Below are 4,055 nucleotides of genomic sequence, written 5' to 3'. Positions count from 1 at the left end.
CGGTCGCCACCGTGGAACCGTCGAAGCTCCAGACGCCCTTCTGCCGGTCTTCACGACCTTCGTTTTGCTGGAAATCTACTTGATAGTCGACTGTCTAAAATCAAACGGCGGTCGCATCCCTTCTCTAAAATCGAGCAGCAACAGGTAATTTATCGTTTTATAAAGATTTACTAATTTTTCTGATTCCTCCCCCGATTCAAACCCATTTTCACAAACATATTCACTGGAATTGGAATTGGAATTCACAGCAGTTTGTTTCTTATATAACCCTCGGCTCTTATCCAGAAACCTTTGCAGCACCTCCTTTTATATATGTCGTCGTCCTCCGGTGGCTTCCCGTTTTCCATCCCTGATTCCGCCAATTAGGGTTAGGTTTGTTGTTGTTGTTCTGTCCTGGACGACGTTACAACAACAGCTCTTACGTCGGTCCTTCATCCTGTGAATCAAGTTGTTTCAAGGTCCTCTGGTGTCACGACGATCGATTCCCCCTTCGTATCTTTCTTGTCTACCATCAAAATCAAATCTTTTGCTATTAGAATATATGGAAGGTTTCAGACCGACTTGCACCAGCAACACAGAAGACTAATGTTACTATGATTGAAAGGGTAGACTTCCATGATAGCGATGCTTTCCCCTGCTTTTCCTTTTTCAACTTAATGAAAAGGTAGATATTGGTTGAACTAATTTTTGGATTTTGTTTTTTTACCAGTTATCTAATATTTCATATTTATGATGTTTATAGTTACGGAATAATGTATGTGCTTCTATATGCAGGTTTTATGTGATATATTGGCGGATAATAATGGTATTAAGAAACTCCAGGTAAATATTAATGGTGTAGGTGATAAGATTACATTTTTATTTATTTTATTTATAAAATTTTAAATTTTCAACATGTTGATTATTGTGTGAAAGACTGATGTATTTCCATGTTACAATGACCAATTATTTTCTCTTTTTTATACTTGAAGCATATTTGTTACAGATGTATGTCATTGTTCTTATTCTTTACATTCTATCAATCATCAAAAATAATATTGATGTGATACAAATCTTGGTTAATTTGTTTATTTTCAGTTGTGCTTCTTGCTTATTGTGTGCAGGGGGTGTACTCTGATCACAATCGACGAGGGCTGTTGTTTCTATGGGTTTAGGACTTCAAAGATTTATGTACAACTTCCCCAAATTATGTTAATCTCTCCTCCGATTGAGCCCCACCATATACATAGGACTACTGATGCCAATTTTGCCCTTGCCCTAAGATCTGGAAATTCGTTGATGTGTATAAGCCTTTCTTTAGACCCCAAAAGACGATCTTCGTTTGCCTAACTTGCCACCAGATTCCGATACTGTACAAATTTTTCGACTTGGGAAAGGTCTTTGGAAATGTTGCTGCTGTAGAGATATATCCAAATTCACGAGGGATCAACCGGTAAATCACACCGACCTTACTGCATCATGTTTTGGTTATGGTTTTTTTCAGTTCTGAATTTCAACAGTTTCGTTAGTATTTGGATTTAGATTGAAAGTTTTTAATTTAATTCGTTGTTTCTACTTTTAATTTGACATTTATTTGTTTCAAGGATTATTTTGGCCAATATGGAAAGGAAAAAATATTGGTTATGTTGTTCTTCAGTAGAAATGAAACCCACCAAGCAATTCAGTATACATGTTATCTGTTTACATTTTCAGACTAAAAGTTTGAAACTCTCAGCTTTGTTTTTCTTCATCACAGATTCTCGCTGTTTTCTGTGAGCCGGGTGTGGCAAAAGTGAATGTCATCTATTGGATTGCAACACAGATAATGAATAAGGAGAGTTTAAGCCGTTTGATAATTGTAGTACAAAATCTCCTTATGGTATATCTTAATAGTTATTTTTTTGGGATTATTGGTCAGTGATTTAATATACTGTGGTGTTTATGTTAAAGAAATACCACTTTACTTTATTTATGTTTGAATTTTTTTTTCAGGGGGAGAAATGAGACCACTAACTTAGAAGAAAATAACAAAAAAAATCATACGATGAGGCTGTTGTGCTATTTGTCAAGGTATACTTTTCATTTTATTTTGATAAATCAATTAATTATAATATGATGCTATGGTTTATTTCCTTTACTACAATGTATTTTCACTTATACTATTGGCAGATAACATTTTTTTTACCTAGGTTCTCTTGCAATTGATGTAGAAGTGATCTTTACTTTTATAAAGGGTAAATTTGTCATTTTTTGCTCAATTATTCTGCTATCTATTTTTACAATGAGAATTTGTTGGAAGGAATCTAATGTTTAGTCATTCCACTTTCCAAGTATACCAAAAGAATGAGTTTTACCCATAAGAATTCAACTGCTTTGAACCCATTTGGCTCTATAAATGACAACTCAGTGATGGTTGTAGATTTGTTCCAGTATTTATCAGTACATTAACCTTTCGACTTTTCATTTTATTTTTTGCTTAAGACTATTTTACGTTTCTTCTTTGCTTCCATAGGTACTTTAGAGTGACCTTAGAGATTTGGTTGGGAGTTGATGTATGACACCATGGTTTGATTTATATTTTGATTTGTATCTTATGGAGGAAAAGAGGTATTTTATGTCTCATGTGTAGACTTTTTGTATATACCTTTTTTATTTGTAATATACTAACATTTCATGATGGTTCTATTTCTATTGCTCCTCAATTGAAAGAGGTTGATAAATGTGTGAAATGATTCAGAAAGAAGAGTGGTGGTTGTCGAGGCCAACACAAATAATAACCCTAAATATTACACACTAAAATAGTGTATAGTGGTAAAGGGATCGAATCCACGGAGATTGGTTCAATTTATAACTCTATGAAAAATCTCTTTGTAAAAATACTTGTAAAATGATAATAAAAATAAAATGGGGGGGGGGGGGGGGGTTTGGTGTTTTGAAATACTTGAAACAAACTAGAATTAACTATGATTTATATAGACAAATGCAACAAAAATAAGAGTTTGATGTAAAATCAATAAGGGAGAGATGGTTGACTTAAAGTTTCCTCACTTTGACTTTTGATGAACATATCATTAGAATCCAATGGTGCAATACTTTTATTTAAATCCTTAATTTGGCTATAGTAATCCAAGGAGCTTGAGATTACCTAGACTTTTCTTAATTGTTGAAATGGCTAGAGAAGCTCATAACAATTTCCTTAGTCAAAGTCACTAATTCCAAATAGCATGTAATTAGTGAAAGTCAACTAGCATTAAGAACCAAAAAGTCACCAAATCCAAGAGGGGTCAAATGCTTTCACCACCATGTTGGAGGAAATGTTTTTATGATTGTGTGAAGCAAAAACAACACAAAAATCATTTGTTGCTTGCTAATTTGAGGATCCTTTACTTAATCAAGAAATTAGCCAACTAATCACCACAAACACATTTAAACTCATGAACTAAAACATACAAGTAGTGATAAGATGTTAAAACACAAAACATTCCCATAAAGATTTAAGAACATGTTCATGGATTCTTCAACATTCAACAAAAGTTCAAAGGATTAACCAAAAGTCAACCAAGATTAGTTTAGCCAAGCATGGCTAAACTCAAAGAAACAAAGTTAGAGAAAATTGTACCAAGCATTAAGCAAGGATCAAGATGTAAAAATATGATGTTCTTCAAGTGTTCTTGGCCTTCAAAAGTCTTCAAAACTCCAGAGAGAATCTCCAAAAATCGGATGTCCAAGAGTCTCCAAAAGATGGGCACCAACCTTCCTCAAATAGCTCAAAAGAAGAATTTCCGAAACTGCCCCTGCAGGAGGTTGCGCGACCCGCGTGCTGTTGCGCGGGTGGGTTGCGCGGGTGGTCCCTGAATGTAGCATCTTTGAGGTTTTGGGCCTCCATAGCTTAGCCCACTTGGCCCAGTGCGAGCCCAATCAGCTCCTAGCCCATTTTTCTTCAAGTTTTCTTCAATTTAAGCCCAATTTGGCTTCTCCAAATGATTCATAGCTCGTAAACTCGCCCGATTAATAATCTATGCATGCTTGAATATACTCCCGCATCTTGCAAATTTAAATGTTTATTTCTCTCCAAG

General features: G+C 34.9%; 1 long non-coding RNA gene across 1 annotated transcript; it reads left to right on the top strand.

Annotated features, from left to right (window-relative positions):
- Window positions 1-525: 525 nt before the first annotated feature.
- On the top strand, window positions 526-2,699 carry LOC111883620 (uncharacterized). The gene is made up of 6 exons (XR_008224356.1): window positions 526-664; window positions 775-822; window positions 1,104-1,432; window positions 1,736-2,049; window positions 2,169-2,213; window positions 2,492-2,699. It is a non-coding gene; the product is annotated as an uncharacterized LOC111883620 (long non-coding RNA).
- Window positions 2,700-4,055: the final 1,356 nt, after the last annotated feature.

This window comes from Lactuca sativa, chromosome 1 (assembly GCF_002870075.4).
Source record: "Lactuca sativa cultivar Salinas chromosome 1, Lsat_Salinas_v11, whole genome shotgun sequence".
NCBI lineage: Eukaryota > Viridiplantae > Streptophyta > Magnoliopsida > Asterales > Asteraceae > Lactuca > Lactuca sativa.
This window is presented reverse-complemented; position numbering and strand designations above follow the sequence as displayed.